Source organism: Pteropus alecto, unplaced genomic scaffold (assembly GCF_000325575.1).
Source record: "Pteropus alecto unplaced genomic scaffold, ASM32557v1 scaffold88, whole genome shotgun sequence".
Classification (NCBI taxonomy): domain Eukaryota; kingdom Metazoa; phylum Chordata; class Mammalia; order Chiroptera; family Pteropodidae; genus Pteropus; species Pteropus alecto.
In genome coordinates this window covers 5,315,872-5,331,308 of record NW_006494611.1, presented here as the reverse complement: position 1 = coordinate 5,331,308, position 15,437 = coordinate 5,315,872, and the positions used below count along the sequence as shown (strand labels likewise).

The 15,437-nt window shown below is 38.5% G+C and overlaps 1 pseudogene; it reads left to right on the top strand.

Annotated features, from left to right (window-relative positions):
- Positions 1 to 14,454: 14,454 nt before the first annotated feature.
- LOC112474184 lies at positions 14,455 to 14,573 on the top strand (annotated as a pseudogene).
- Positions 14,574 to 15,437: the final 864 nt, after the last annotated feature.

The following is a 15,437-nucleotide window of genomic DNA, read 5'->3' as shown; positions in this document are numbered from 1 at the left end:
CTGGTCTCCAAGCTTTGCTTTTACCTTTCTTTATAAACCAGATTGAATAAGCCAAAGCATGTATATGAAAGGGCTTAGTGAATGGAGCTGAATAAAGAAATTTTAATCACCTGTATCTGATAGAATCACTTGGACAGCTTTATAAGATTCTGATGCTATGACCCCCCTACCTGCAGTAATTCTTATTTAAATGGGCTAGGGTTCAGGCACTATAGTTTTCAAAAGATCCGGGATAGTTTTTAATGTGCTGCCAAGGTTGAGAACTGCTGTGGTAGACAATAACACCATTGTCTGGGGTCTGCTTAAACTCTTGGATCCTTCTGGACTAGATGTCCTCTGTCTTGGTCTCTTTCCCATTTCTGCTACCACTCTCCTCACCAAAGTAAAATCTCAGAGTTAGGAGTATCCAGCCTTCTAAGTCTGTTATGTTTCACTTTTATTTAATAATCTCATTCTGCATTGTCCATTTCTGCATCCTTGGTAATCCACTCCAGAAATATTGCTTCCTGAAAATGCCTTGTAGATTCTCAATCTCTCTGTTACTAGTTAGAGTTTTGCTCTTGTGCAGAAATCTTCTGTTTCTACCACAGAGGTCACCAGCTGTCATTCTTCCGCCCTTCATACACTTCATTGTTACCATGCAGATCTATGTAACTCAGGATTGACAGGAATTGTCACTCATATGCCAATACCTTTAAAAAGAAGTGTAAGAGGAATTTTATATTCTTTGGTGGTCTTGGCAAGGCAAAAGAATAATTTCCCAGAAGAGTATATATATATTTTTTATTACAAAATACCCTTGTGGTGCATTTGTCCCACACCCCTCTTTTTTAAATACAATTATCCCAGAAATAAATGATATACTTCATTTTTAAGTTTAAATCTTCCTTACCTTCCTATTTTCCTTCCTTCCTTCCTTCCTTCCTTCCTTCCTTCCATCCTTCCTTCCTTCTTTCCTTCTATCTTTCCTTCCTCCCTCCTTCTATTAAAGAAAAACTTATTCATGACACTCATTAAAGAGAATAGACAAACTTTATTCAAGGAGGGACTACCACAATAATTCTAGGGACCACTGCAGTGGGACTCTTCAGTAGTCAAGTAAGATTGGGCTCAACTCTGAATACAACTAGGAAAAGTGTGAACTTATAGCCAAGGTGCTGGGTAGGGGTCAGTGAGGGAAAAACACTAGGAGAAAATATTAGGGATAAGGGAGGAATTCTGGTGGCAGGCCAGAGTGGCCAGATATCTCCTGGGGGAAGGTGGAGGATAAGGAACCTGATTAGACATGAAGGGTGATCAGATATGGAGGATGGAGAATTTTAGCTAAACCAGTTTAGCAGAATTCTTGCTAAAACTGGACAATGTAAGGATGAACACAGAAGCCTAAAATCAGGCTCTAGTTGAGAAGAGAACTCAGAGGAGTTGATCAGAGTTTGGTCAAAGAGAATCTTTGTCATGTCCTGCCCTCTCCTCCTCCTTTTCTCCTTTTCTTCCTTCCTCTTTTCTTTCCTAAGCATTTATTGACCACCTACCCTGTATCTAGTGCTCCGTTGGGCACTGAGGATGCAAAGATGAAAAAGAATGTGTTCTGCCCTCTGTGGAACTCTTGGTCTAAGATGATAGAGACAAACATAGCACAATGTTGTGTTGAAAGATGTCGTAACAGAGTTATACAAACTTCTGCATGAACATTTACCTTTGTTTGGGATATGTACAGGAAAGAGAAAATTTTAGCTGAATTTGGAAGGGCGGGCTTATTTCTTCAGGCAGAGACTGGAAGAAAGACATTCTGAACAGAGGAACAGTATGTGCAGAACCCCAGGGTGTGAGCTAACTGGGTGTGTTGGGAGAGTTGCTGTGGTAGTTTAGAGAATGGAAGGATTTTGCTGGGGAATGAGAGAAGATGAATGAAGGATGATTGTCTAGGACTGGCCGGTGGAAGAAATTCGTAGGGAAACATTCATTTTAATCTACTTTGGTCCAAGGTCTGGTTGGTCCCCATTTCTCAGTTCCCCAAACTCTATTTTTTTAGCCTCTATATAGGCAATCGGATTTGAACTTCTCTGACCCCGCCTCTTCCGGCTCACCGCTCTATTCACTGTGATCCGTGTACACAGGCCTCCTTTCTGTTCCTGACTGTAAACTCATTCCTGTCTCAGGGCTTTTGCTCTTGCTAGTCCCTTTGCCTAGAATTCCCTGATCTTCACATAGTTGCCTACTTCTTGTCTTTTGGGTCTCGATTCATATAGCACCACCTCACGGAAGCCTTTCTGGACACTCCATCTGCAGTTACCCTCCCCCATCCAGTCACCGTTGGTGAATTCGCCCTGTGAAACTTTCTGTATAACAATCATTATTATATAAATCGATCTTGTTTGTTTGCTTGCTCATAAGTTTATTGTCCATCTTCCTCTTCTAGAATATAGGAAAGACCAGGCTCCAGGTTTCTCTCCCTCCGGGCCATGCTGGAGTCTCCGCTGCCTCTCTGCCCTTGGTAAAAGTGCTCAATAAATTGGCTAAATAAAGTAACCTGGCACATATTTCTGATTGGAGCCATCCCTTTCCAGGGACCAGAATACTCACGTCCTCCACCCCCATTCCCGGTGTTGAGGTATCTCAGAAGATCAGAATTGTTATTGATGAGCACAGAAAGAAAACAAAAAGAAATCGAGAGCCCTAAGGAATACCCTGGCTTGGTGAGACCTGATGAAATGTCCCTGTACTACAACAGACAACACTTGTCCACCTACACACAGCGAGCAGGCGTCTCCCAGGCTCCAGGTTTCTCTCCCTCGGGGCCATGCTGGAGGCTCCGCTGCCTCTCTGCCCTCATTTTCTAGTTTGCCACATCCCCTCGCTGGGTAGATTTTCTCCTTAGCTCTGTCAGTTCACGCTGCTGCAACTGTGACCGTGGAAGGTACCTTGTCTTTACACTCTCGGGAAGGGAGTGAAAGGAGAGCAGGTTTCATGCACGTGGGTATGAGGGTGACATTGGATTAGAGGAGGCGGAGAGCTGGCATGAGAAGGGGAAACCAAGAGCAACTATAACCCCGAGTGATTTGGCTGCTTCATTAGTTGTTTCTTTCTAGCAAAACTTGAAAGTTTTCGGAGGGTTTCTTGGTGTATTTCAAAGTTAAGTATAAATTCTACTACTAATGAAAGCACTTTCCAAATCCCATTTTCTTTGGTTAAAAAAAAAAATCAGTACAAAAAACATCTTTAAAAGGGAAAATAAAAAGCAAATAATCTGAGGAATGTGTTTATTTTATGTTGCTTGCAAGGAAGGAAGACTTCGCATCTGCTAATGACAGAGTCATCTCTTTCTGGACCTTGAGTGCTCATGAGTGAATCCTGTAGCTAAAGGCAAATTTCTGTGTCAGCCTCCTGGATGGCCTTAATTACCTAGCGGAAATCAGGGAAAGTGATGCCTACTGGTATTTGAATCTGTCATTTTCTTTTACTGTTTTAGGGATTCAGATATTTTCCACTCTAATGTGGAAAAATATTCAATCAGCTTAAATTATGCATGCACTCCAAATCAAGCCAGCGAGATGTCATGAGCAATTCAATATATATTTTTTGAATTTGGGAGACTGAAAGCCAGCAAGATAAAAGTTTAGAAGAGCTAGATACAAATTAACTTTTCAATATGGGGAAAAAACAAGCATAGAAGTGAGACAATTTTCTCCTTGGCTTTGCCATTTCTGCGATCACCAGGCAACTCTCATTAGCAACATTCTGGCAATACTGAACAGACGGTTTTAATTTCCAATGCTTGCCTTGAATTTTTAAGTCTATTTCATTTTTAAAAATAGATACCAGGTAGCACACTATATTTGTCACTTGTTTTGTGTTTGTGATAATATTGCCACTTCTCTATGTCATTGCATCTCTTTTTCAGTGGCGGAAACTTTGTCAGGATCAAATTGATTCTAATCAGGTGGGTTCTGGTGTTTACCTTAATTGGTATAACTGAGTAATTCTGGGAATTCTGGAAACATTTATAAAGTATCTACTTTGCAACAGAAACTAAGCTGGTATCAATATAAATGAAACATTGGCACTGAATGAAACTCCCGACAAATAGCCCCAGAACTGATTCAAAGTAGAATGGCAAAAGGATTCTTTAGGCAATGCAAACTAAGAGTTCATGGTGGGAGCAGGGGGAAAAGAGATGCATTACAAGTCAAGGATATAAGGAGAAATCAGAGATTATTAAGGATGTGTTCAAATTATATACATATACGTATACACACACAGAGAGAGACACACACACATATAGTGGCAGGGAAGAGTATTCTAGACAGAAGAAATAGCTTGAGCAAAGGTATGGAGTAGTACAAAGACCGAATGTGCCTTGGCGATGGTCGGTAAAGACCGGGATGTTTATGATGCAAGGAAAGGAAGTATTAAATGAAAGAAGAAATAGCTAAAGATGATAAACTTCAAAAGGACGATGAAAACCTTTGAATGACAGAGGGAGGGATTTCATCAATATTTAGTAGGGAAGAGAGAGCCACCTAAAGTTTCTGAGCAGAGCCATGACAGGTAGAACTGTTTTTGGAAGATAATTTGAGCTGCAGTGTCACAAGGGCCTAGTCCCAGGGCAATGGCTGTCAGCCTGGCTTCCTCTCATCGCTGACCCACCTTCATTAGGCCAACCTGTTAGGTGGGGAACACCAGAAACACAGAGATGTATAATCAAATTGTCTTTCTTCAAGAAGTTTATAGTTGACTAAAGCAATGTGCAACCAGTCTTGCTTCCAAGGACTCCCACTCATATAACCAAGGACTTTCTGACCATTTCTCTATAGCTAATAACTAATCCTCATATAAAAAGTGAAAATTTCTGACAATCACCCAGAATTGAAATTTGCTTAAACCAGATAGCTTGATATTTTGAAAAGTACTGAAAGGAAACTATGATTTTTTCTTTTTATTTGAATATTTGCTAAAGACAAACATCAAAACCTAATGTAAAAAAAGGGACATCACCTTTTCTCTAATAATTTGGATTCAGGAAATCGGGATTCTAATCCCATTATTTACCTGCTCTGGACTTCATTTTCCTCATTTGTAATTTGTAAATTAGTGATAATATGCAGTCTTTTTTCTTCAAGTGAGAAGATGGATATTTAAAGTATTGCATCAACTGTAGATATTAAAGCATTATCATAAAGGTCAAATTTGTGATAACATCAAAACTTCATTGTAAAATGCTTCTAGCAGGTGATGAATTGAGTTCCCCTGTTCTCTTGCCACACTGTTCAGAAGATCAACATTTGATACTTGTGGTCCCCCTATATATTTCCAACAAGTTGTATCTCCTGAAAGAGAATCTACATTTCATACTAGTCAAGGAACAATGCCTGTTATTCCTCAATATATCACACAACACCTAGATCACTTTCTGACACAGGGTAGGCACTGAATAAAGATTGGCTGAATCAAATAAAATAATGATTATGAGTGCCTTTCCCTTCACATTAGATGTTGTTCTCTTATTTGTGGCCTTTAAACTACATATCAGCCTATATTTACATTGACTTTTTCCCCATTAAAATGACTGACTATCTACTATGTGCTGGATATTATGTTAAGGCATAGAAGTGAGACAATTTTCTCCTTGGCAGATTGGTGAGAAAAAAATGACTTGGTGCCTGTTTTATGGAGTTTGTGGTGAATACATTTTTATCATAATCAGCTTTATGGAATTTATCTTTTTCAAACTAATTCTACACTTTATTATTTCTGTTAAAATTATTTAAAATTAAATGAAATTTATGTCCTTGGGATTATTTAAAATGTCTTGGGTATGTGAAAAAGAATCTGTCATAAGGATTAATAATTGCGGAGTTTTTTTAATTACTAGTATAACAATAATTAATATTCACACCACTGATCTTTAAAAAAATTACATTAAGGTTTTTTTAAAAATGAACTTTAATTATTGATAATCTTTAATGGCTGAGCTAACATAGAAAACTGAATTTCAGCTCATTTTTAAAATTTAATTAGGTCAATGAACAAAAGAGTGAGCATGTATATGTATATGCACATACATGTGCTACATGACTTTAGAGAACTAATTTACAAATTGTTCGTGCTTCAACCAAATATTTTGTACATTAAAGAAAAAATTAAACAGAAGTTCCAGAAAATGACAAAATATGATTTATCAAAACTGTCAATCAGCAAAACCTAAAAGAAAGATTTGAGATAAATTTGTCATTGAGAGAATTCCTGCTTCCAGTGATATATTTTCATCTTTTTCTTCTTCTTCTTCTTTTTTTTTTTTTCCCCGTTATTGACTTCTAACTTATTTGCGCTCTGATCAGAGAAAGTAGTCTAAAACTTCTTAAAATTTATGGGGACTTCTCTAGTCTAACATGAGGTCAATTTTCTACAGATTCCACATGACCTCAAAAATGTTGTGAACTCTCCCATTGCTAGATGCTGGTGCTGGGTGTATGTTTTCAGGTACTTGAAAGTTTGTAATTACCCTCTTAGAAATTTCAAGCTTTAATATTATATAATAAACCTCATTGTTTCTAGAAATACTTTTAACATAAAATCTACTGTTTGACTTTTCCCTGGAATTTTGTTGTCCATCTGTTTATTTTAATGTCTCTATACCTTTATGGTTTAGTCATATCTTTTGTATATACCATAACAGCTGAGTTTGTTTCTTTTAATTCGTGCTTTCTTCTTTTCTGCCTTTTTAATATTCCTTTTTAATTTCCTTTACTTTCCATCTTTTGGATCAACTCTGTCTTCTACACACCCCATTCAACTTATTTTCCTCCATCAGTTTAGAAGTTTTACATCCCAATTTCCTGGCTAACCTTAATTTTTTCACCTGCCCATTTAACTTAAAGTCCAAAGTAAATGGCGTATTTATCTTCTTTCTCAACACCAAAAGGAAATTAAAATGCCTTGGGACAATCATTCACTTTGCCTCACATGCCATTGTTATTCATGATATAAATTTTAACTTGATTTTTTTAGCACCACAAAACTAAACTATATTGATAATATCCTTTACATTCAATATCTGTTTAGTTTTACACACAAATCCACACTGTTCTTTGTTTGGTATTCTTTCCATTTCTTGGACCTTCTTCTGGGATTCTTTTCTTTTTCTGAAGAACATCACCAGACATTCCTTTAGTGAGAGTTTGTTGGAAGTAAACTCAGTTTTTGTTTTTCCGAAAATGTCTTCATTTCTCTATTGTTCTTGATAGATGATTCACTGCATGTACAATATTATTTAGATAATTATTTTCTCTTAGCACTTTAAAGATGTTTTCTAGTTTTGATAGTTGCCATTGAGAAGCAAATTATTGCTTTTGTAGATATTCTTATGTCTCAACTACTTTTAAGATTTCTTCTGGTGTTCAGAGTTCTACAGTACCTCTACAATGTGTCTCAATGTGGATTTCTTTTCACTCTCTGCTTGGGATTCTCTGGATATTCTGGATCAAAGTGTTGATGTCTTTCATCAATTCCAGAAAATCTCAGCCATTACCTCCTTAAGTATTTTCTTTCTTCCATGCTCTTCTTCTGAAATTCTGATGATTACAGTAGATATTCATACTCTATTGTCTATGTGTCTAAAACTTTTTAACCTGTCCATCTTTTTGACTCTCTATTCTATTTTCCATATGATTTCCTCACATTTATCTCAGAATTCGATAACTCTTTCTTCTGCTGTGACTCATACTATTTAATCTACCCATTAATCTTCTACTTATATATTTTTAATGAATACACATTCTATAATTAGATTTTCCTTCAATTCTGTCTAGTCAAATTTTATAATCTTTGTTTAGGTTATTTCAATGCCTCCTTTTGTTATGTTAGGCATTTTAATTATGTTTATTTTATATTCCATTTGTAATAATTACAATATCAGATATACTCATGGATAAAACTCAGCAGTTTATTGTTTTTGCTGATTCTTATACACAAGCTAATTCATGTGTAGAGTAGTTTTTGCATAAGTTCATGGTCCTTGACCATTCTGTGTAGAAATCCTTTGAGGCCTAGGTTTTAAGTGTGTTTCTCCAGAGACTTCCATTTATGCTCTTTCCAGTCATCAAGGGGCACTACCACCCCGAGACCACTTTAAACTGAATTTTTAGCTTGGGGTTTTTTAGTGCCACAGTGTAAGGTAAATCCTGGCTTAAAATCATCAAACACTGCTAGCGTTAGTTCTCAAAGGAAACGTATTTTCTATTTCTTTTTTTTTTTTTCTGCTCTATCTAAAGTTAAATCAAGTATGTTGTCCATTTTCTCCCTTGACAAGTTTCTCCTTAGGGAAATTCGTCTTTATGTGGTGGTTTCTAATCCTACCTCTACTCAGCCCCGTCTCAGACTTTCTCCAACTGGAAGTAGACACTAGGCCATCCATGATCAAAGCTCATGCAAAGATCTGTACTTTCTTTAATGTCTGGCTTCTTTACTTTCCCATCAGCTTATCCATTTATTGACAAAATATATGAATTTTGTATTTTAGGTGGGCTATATCAATAGAGATTTATCTAAGCACCTATTTTAACATCTTGTTGCCCGATCTTTTCTTTAAAACCTTCTTTTCCCACTTTTACACCCTTTTCTGCAAACAAAACCATCATAAAGGAAAAATAAAATATTAAATAAATTATGCTTATTATAACACATGTTAACTTGTTTGCCATTTGTTGGACAGAAAATATCTACTTTATGTATGTTTTTTTGTAACTGATGTTGTTTCCTAGGTTAACATTCCTTTGGAGGATATCCACTGATATGTGTTTATTCTACAAACTATTTTCCTCAGTTAATCTCAATAATTGAGTTCATAGTGCAAGACCATGTACCTAGAAGGCATTTGCTGTTTAAGATAGACAGTAGTTTTTCCTGATAAATATGCAGTGTAAGGATATGCACAGCCATTCTTAATCCCAGTTCTAAATTCTATGTCCCTACAACTTCAAAATATCTTTACTACTACATTTTTCTATTTTCTAGAAGATTCCAAATACTGATTAGGCCCTGGAGAATGAGATAGGAACCTAGAAAAGAAACCAACAAGCATTTATAGAAAGGCTACTCTTAGCAAGGAATCATGCTTTGTATTGCAAGGATCAAGAATGAGTAATAAGAGCTAGAAAGCATAGTTTCTAAAACCGCTTGGATCTATTTTACTGACCTTTTAGCTCCCGTAGGAGGGAAAATGTGAAGGATAGATATTAGATAGGAAATTGACAATGTTTACTACCAGGAATTGTAACTAGCTGTCTGGTACATCAGAGGAGCCTTTGGCAAAAAGCTAGATTGCAAATGGGGACAATGGACTAATGGAGTACAGAAAAATCACTGCTAGATGGAGGTGCACACTCAGTGGCAAGCCCAAAAGGGAAAAAAATTAGCTATCTGAAAAAAGAAATTATGATGTTGTACTTTACACTATTGCTGTTCAAAATTTGGTCAAACTCAAGACCCTTTGAAGCAGAATCTGAATGTTAACAAGATCCCCAGGGGATGTGCGTGCCCGTTAAAATTTGAGATGTTGTCTAAGAGCAACCAATATCCTGATTTGCTCTGGGCTGAGTTAGGGCAATGTCAGTGCTAAAACTGGACTGTCCCAGGCAAACAGAGACTCTGGTCATCTTAGAGGTACTCTATTAATCTGTCTCGACTAGTTTCCTCAGGGTGCCTATGCACTAGGCAAGAGAGAAGTGTAGTGAAAATATAAAGAATTCTATTCCTAGAGGTCCAGTAGGAGACAGGAATGAGAAAGTATATCCTTATTTGTAGAAAAGATCTTTGGATATGGAAGATAAGCCTGGAGGCAATTGCTTTTGTAGGTGAAGGTAGAGAGAACAGCTTCTTCAAGCAACATTTATCACTAAGGTGTTAGCTGTGGCCACACTGTGAAAAGCCTGAGCAGCATCAGGACATGGCAGATGCAGAGCCAAAACAGTTAACTGGCCACAGAGCAGGTCTCTAGCCCCTGCTCTCGAGGAGATCAGCAGAAGCACGCTATGTGAAGCAGAGGGGTCAGAGGTTCAGAGGTGGTCAGCAAAGAGGCAGGCCCCACTGACGGATGATGGCCAAGGGAGCGTAGAGGGTAGCATTTGGAACAGAAATATGCAGAGGAACTGCAGACATGCCAGTAGCAGCTGGCTGACAAGAGAGACTCAGTATCTCCCTTTGGTTACCAAAAGGTCCTAAGATCAGAGAAGGGCTGAGGACCTGCCTAAAAAAGGCAGGAATTCAGGGCTGCTCTTAGGCTCCAAAGCCAATCATGACAGCGGGGGGCTGTTATCTACACCAGAAGTTACTGTTTTGAGTAGGATGTGGTCATACCTTCCACCCCTTCTCTCAAATATAATTTTTCTGCTTAAAAAGCTATGAGCTTTTGTAAAGGCAAATGAAAATTTAAAATAAGAGGCTTAATTCTCCCTGTTGAAAATAAAGGAAAAGATTTCCCTCCCTTCCTTTTTCTGAGAGTATTTACCTTAGAAAACTTGTAAGTGCTTTTTCATCTCTTTGACATGTACTGTTTGGAAGACTAGATAAACCTTTTGACAGTTTTATGACCCAGGAATATCTGTCTCAAGAACCTGGAAACCATCTTTATGATATGCAAACATCAAAGGAGATAGCATCCCTATTTCCCATTTCCCATCGGAGGGTAAGAGCCTATTTTCAGTGGGTGCCTGCTTCAATTTGCAAAACTATCTCTTGTCATAAAGATACAAGAAGTTTGTTTCTCTTCTAGATAAAGCCAATTAGCTAACAAGATCCCATAGTAAAGTTAGGATAAACTATGTGACAAAAAGTGTTGTCAAGTCCTCTTACTTAAGGACTAGTGATCATTTTTCTTAAAAACGTGCGTAAGAGGTTGTATCTGCTTGGTTGTGTAAGGGGTGAGTTCTTTCTGCTTTGCACTTGACATATTGTGATGCACAGCACATGGTTTAATGCTTATTCATTGATAAAGATGTTTTCTTTCTATACTATCTTTGAGAAGAAATTTCCCAGGTTGAGAAGCAATTTTGCCTTTACTTCTATTTCCCCGACAACTTTTAAGTAGAATGATACCCAACTAAACTTTTTAAGCATGTCTGGGCTGTTGGTTTCCTCCACTGAACCCCATGTCCTGGTACAATATCCTCGACACTAACTTCCTTTGTCAGTAATGCCGTCCAGCAGCACAAGTACTCCTCCAAGACGCCATTCACAGGCTAAGGCAGAGATGAAGCTAGAGCTGATATCCAGAGTGCATCCCATCACTAGTGCAGGCAAGTTTATTCAACAAAAAATTTATGGTCTCCCATATACCTGACAGTGGGATAAAACTCAAACAGGGTCCAGTCTACAGGTTTATTCATTCTTAACCCTAACACAATTTTTTTCTCTTGCTATTTATCGAACATGATATCTGCCAATATCCGTGTCCCTGTCACGTACACAAGCTCTATCAGTTAAGCGGATGAACCATCAACTGTATTATTCCTTTACATTTATACAACGATTTTTTCTTTTTATCAAATTTAGTCACATGCATTTTCTCATTTGAGTTTTACAGACATCCCGTAGGCAGGATGGGTGCAGTTATTCCTATATTTTAGGAAAATACAGTTTTGATAAGTTTCTCAAGAATAAACAGTAAAAGTACACCACGCAAGTCTCCTGACTCTGGTTTCTGGGCTCATTCCATATAGCCAACAGCTTCTAAATCTTCAAGCGTGTTTCAGAAGTAACTCTTTAAAAGTTAGGAGCAAGCTCGCTAATGAATGTGTGTGTGTCCCGATAATGATGAACCAGAAGAATGGAAAATCCCAGGGCATTTGAGCTGTTGACAAGATGAAATTTTGGCTCTGCTGACAAAGAGTGATAGGTTTCTCAGGTTTTTCAGTGATGGTGAGATAGGATCCAAGGTGACACTTTTGCTTTTTGTATTTTGACAGAGGCCTTGGAAAGAGGTTAAAAAGCTGGAGAAAGATTTGTTATTCGAAGAGAAGACTTTTCCTGAGAATCTGGCATCCAACTTTGTTTTGCTAGGCTTTCAGGAAATTAATAATCAGGCTACATTCCAGCCTCGGGACTTGGACTAGTAGCAGCTGTTGGTTATTTGGTCTGTCGATTAAAAATGCTTCTGTTAGAAACCTTTTGCAAATTAAAGCAAACACCAGGTTTGTTCCTGCTCTGTTGGGGAAAAGGCTTTTGCCTTTTTCAGCTAGAGCTAATTATCCACACCTGAAAAAATTGCCATGATCTGCCTGAGGACTCTGTGAACTGCCTTCTAGAACTTTCTGTTCTTAGCTGTCTTTATGACTTGGGACAATGCAAAGAATTCCTGCACTGCATGGAAGACCAAGGTATGAGAGAATAACTTTTCTCTTTATGTGTGTATCTTAATGCATACATCAGGATTACTGTATTGTGTTACCCTGATGATCTACCCAAGAGCTTTTGTAGAATTGCTTCTCTGGGTGATGGCTTAGAGTCTCACTGTACTTGCCACAGAGTTGATCATTGAATCAAGGAAGCTAGTTTTGCCCTATTAAAAACTACTCTACAACTGAAACTTAAAATGAGAATTGACAGAGTAGAAGGGTCCAAGGAGGTCATGAAAGTTTGAACGAGTAAAAAATTTGTATTCCAAAAGTAATGGCTATTTTGGCTTACTGAGTGTTTCTGGAGTACAGGATCTGGGTCCTATTTATCTCTGCATGCCCAGCCTTGTTCCTGGCACATAGCAGGCCCCTATATGTGTTCCCTGTTAAAGGTTTATTGACCTGGGAATATGGTCATTGAAGCTGGTTTTGGATACACAAGCAGAGAAAGAGAGAGAACCCTTGGCACGACTAGGACCACTGGAAGACTCTTAGAGAAATGAGTTGAAACTTCACCTGCATGGTCATGACTTTATAGAGTGAGTGGTGGATGCCCAGAGGTTCGGCTTGATGATAAATGAAAAATAGAATGAGAGAACGCAGAAAGAAGTGGATCTCAGGGACAAGATGAGAATTAATAAAACTGATGTTCTCACCTACATGCAATAACTCTGAAACTCTTTGCTTAGACCCTAAGGGTAAGACAGTCTGTTATAGCCATAATGGCCATTCATATCCTCATGTAAAGCCTTAGAGATCTGCTTATTTATTCCTTTAGCCAGTTTGGCCAGAGAACTGTGGAAATCATGCAAAACTCACAGGCTTGCACACAGGATATGCTCAGGAAAATACTTGATTTCCTAGCAAAGCTACATAGAGCACTTCTGGATCTTAACAGGGCACCCTATGAGAATACACAGAACACAAGGGAACCCATCACCACCTCTGAAAACAATGCAGAACTGAGGAATTGAGTAGCCCTTAGGTGGCAGGTCCTCAGGGAGGATGGAGATCAGAGAGATTGGCAAGGCAAGATACTTATAGCCTAGTGGGGAGTATGGGACATGTACCTAATAAGCACAAAACAAGGTAAGAAGCAGTAAGTGCCATAAGAAATATATTTTAAAAAATTACTGTGAAATAGTAGCCCCTGAGCATTCTTAGGGGCTATTGTATTTCAGATAGGCTTTAAATGATGGGCAGAATTTGCACAGGGAGCTTTGGGAGTGAGGAGCGAGGAGATTCCAGACAGAAAAAAAAGAAACTAAGTGAAATTACTGAAGTGAAGAAGCCCCAACTGTGCTTGGGGATAAGCAAGTGGTTTCATTTGGCTGGAACATATATAGCATGAGAGGGAGTATTAAGAGAGGACTTTAAACACAAACAAAGACAGACAAGATTAGAGGACTTTAAACACAAACAAAGACAGACAAGATTAGAAGACTTGAAACACAAACAAATAGGGAGGCTGGTAAAAATCTCATTGGTAAAGCGCTATGAACTCCTTAGAAGCTCTGATAATCTCCTATCTGTGGATGAAGACGCTGACCTGCCACCATTCCCAAATGTGTCCAAATAAGAGTCAACATGAAAGGAACATTTGGGAATGGTGGCAGGTCAGCGTCTTCATCCACAGATAGGAGATTATCAGAGCTTCTAAGGAGTTCATAGCGCTTTACCAATGAGATTTTTACCAGCCTCCCTATTTGCAAAGAGCGGAAACTGTGATTAAACATTTCTTGTTCCAGATGAAAAAGAAGTAAAGTGATTCTTGAGCATGGAACATTAGATGCCAGTTAGTTATCAGAGCAAGTCTTAGCAGTCAGACTTCACAGCCCCATTCTAAATTATATTCTGTTCTTTGGGGAAATATAGCCCTCTTTTTTGGATATTCAGGCCACAAGAACAAACTCTGTTCCTAAAGTGACACTTGCACTGGAAATTAAGTCTGATGTCTGACCATTTTTAGGCAAGTTCTTGAGCAATGGAACGAGGGCAGCCTGACTTAGGACAATGGCAGTGAAATTGAAGAAGAGGAAACTTCACTCTCAAGAGCGAGGGACGTGTCTATGGCCAAGCCAGCCTGAACAAGCCTGATCCTGTCTGATCTTGGAAGCTAAGCAGGGTCAGGCCTGGTTAGTACTTGGATGGGAGACCACCTAGGAAGACCAGGTGCTATAGGTGTAAAATAATAAATAAATAAGGGATTGTAAGCTGACAAGGTCCTTACAAACTGTGAGGTTAACCAAGGGTTGCCTCACCTAAAAAAAAAAAAAAAAGAAAGAAAGAAAGGAAAAGAAAAGAAATAGAGCTAGTGAAGGTAGACTTCATAGAACCTGGAGACTTAGATAATGGGAAGGAATGTCCATGCCAGTTCAGGTTCTCCAGAAAGCCAATGTCAAGGCACAGTTAGAAGTCCAAAAGATGTGTTAAAGAAGTAGGTAGAGAAAGCCTTCAGACCATAATGAAGGTCTGATATCTGTGAAAAGAGAGAAAGAAGGAAGGATGATTGGGTAGGAGGAGACTCAGATTTTGGTGAAGCTCTGAGAACATTTTGACCAACCCATCAGACAGCTCCAACCCCAGGATTCTCCAACAGGGAATCCCACATTGGGCAGAAATGGTTAGGTTCATTCATTGACTACAAGCTGCCAGAGAATGGCCTCAGCTTAAATATTGCGATGGACCTAAAGACGCTGCAGGAGGAGTCTGTCAGCTAACTGTACTCTTTGAAGCGGACTGTCTCTTAAAGGGAGATTTAGAAAGATCTCTTCCATGGCTGCCACAGGGGTGAGGGGAGAGAGGTGACAAAGTTGAATCCAAGGCTTCTGGCTGGGTGGCTAGGTATTTCCCAATATGATGATCACAGTTTTGAGAAATGGACTATGGAATAGCTATTTTTTTCTAAATGTCTCTGATATAAACTCTGCTTGGAGGTGGAGCACGTGACAAGATGATACTTTTAAGCCCACGATTTCATGTGTTTTTCTTCTTATACTCTGCTCAAGCAGCATGTGTCATATTGTAGCCTACACTCTAAAACCACCA